A 2,019-nucleotide genomic window follows, 5' to 3' on the forward strand; every position below is an offset into this window, starting at 1 on the left:
GGCGAGTATCATATGACCGATATAAGCATTTGATTTACGAGTTTTTGTATTTGGAAGTGTTGGAGACAAGTATGATGATTTACCACTGTATACAATGTTTTTTAGATTTAAGAATCAGAATTGTGTAGTGAGGCCACAGGACTTAGCAAATGGATAGGGATTGATTTTGAAGGTTTGGATAGCGTACCCAGAAACATGGGATTCCAAACAAGTTTGGACGAATGTTTCTGGAACAAGGATTTATCATCCACATAGGTGTAAATCAACGAAGTTAAGAAATCCTGCATGAGAATTTTTCACAGATTTCTAACATTCGCATTTAATGGCAAAAAGAGACAAATGGAAATGTGACAGTGAAGGATTTATTGTTGATGAAACAGCAGTAACAGGGAAGCAAGTAAATTCAGCTAAGTTGTGATTAAAAAGTTGGGAGAGATTAAAGTAGAAAAAGGTGACATTTATTGGGGGATGGGTGTTACGCTAATGTTAGAGGTTGGGTTTTCAGATCACCCCTTTAGATGAAGCCAATAAGATAACATTTTCTGCAAATAATATGTTGGGGGATACATTGTCTAGAATGGGTTTGATTAAAAAGAATGTGTCAGGAAAATGGTGTGGATTAGGGATGAAATTGAGGAGGAAGAGCACGGTGCAGGAAGGTGTCCCTGTTCCAGAAGGGGAAAATGAAGGACGAGTTTATGTACAAAAAAGAAGAAGAACGAGTAGGAACCTGGATCTTCTCAGAATGTAGAAGAAATGTCTCTCCAAACCTTAGACGAAAAAGTAAGTAGAATTGATGGATCGAAAGGTTTCAAGAAGAGAGTTTTTCACGTATTGAGAGGAAAATGCAGGAACAACAGGATCAGTTGCAAAGTGATTTCAACTCGTCACATCAAGAATAGAAGAAACGGTTGACATCCTTGGGGAACGCATGACAGAAATATCCATGATGAAGAAATTTTCACCAGCCTCGTCCTCCTCCAGTCAGCCTCCACCCCCTACATTAGTGAAGAACTACTGAACAATCTCCACCTCTCAACATCTTTGTAGTTATAATAGGGAACGGACTTTGAATATTAATTGTAATTAGTGTAGTTCAGTATGTATGGAAATATGTTAATTAATAAGTTTGATTTCACAATATGTTCTCAATTACTTGAACTTCTCCAATTACATGACTGTTAATTCTTAGTATAAATGTTATGTACGAAGATTATATGTGCCACAGTATAATCTGAAATGAAATATAGAGAATATTTGAAATGAAAGTGACGATAATATGTACTGAAAACATCCAGAAAAAGGATAATATATACATTACGTATTATTATGAATTAACACCCTACAACCCACAGTATACTCTTATCAACCAGCAACAGAAATGAAAAAAACTAAACAACATACCAAAACACATATCAATACTAAATAGTAACCCGAAATGTAGAATAATCTGAAAAGAAATATGACGATATTATACTGAAAACATCCAGAAAAAGGATAATATTACATTTACGTTAGTATTATGAATAACACCCTACAACCAACAGTATACTCTTATCAACCAGCAACAGAAATGAAAAAAACTAAACAAACATACCAAAACACATCAATACCCTAAATATGTAACCCTGAAATGTAATAATCTGAAATGAAATTGACGATATATATATTGAAAACACCTAGAAAATGATAATATATACATTTACGTTATTATTATGAATTCAACACCCTACAACAATAGTATACTCTTATCCAACTAGCAACAGAAATGAAAAAAAACAACAAAAATGCCAACAAACATATCAATACCCTAAATATGTAACCCTGAAATGTAGAATAATCTGAAATGAAATATGACGATAATATAACTGAAACATCAAGAATAAGGATAATATGTACATTTATATATTATTATGAATTCAACACCATAACCAACAGTATACTCTTACCCCACCAATAACAGAAATGAAAAAAAACTAAACAAACATACCAAACACATATCAATACCTATATAGGTAA

The sequence above is a fragment of the Pistacia vera genome, unplaced genomic scaffold (assembly GCF_008641045.1).
Source record: "Pistacia vera cultivar Batoury unplaced genomic scaffold, PisVer_v2 Contig1171, whole genome shotgun sequence".
Lineage (NCBI taxonomy): Eukaryota > Viridiplantae > Streptophyta > Magnoliopsida > Sapindales > Anacardiaceae > Pistacia > Pistacia vera.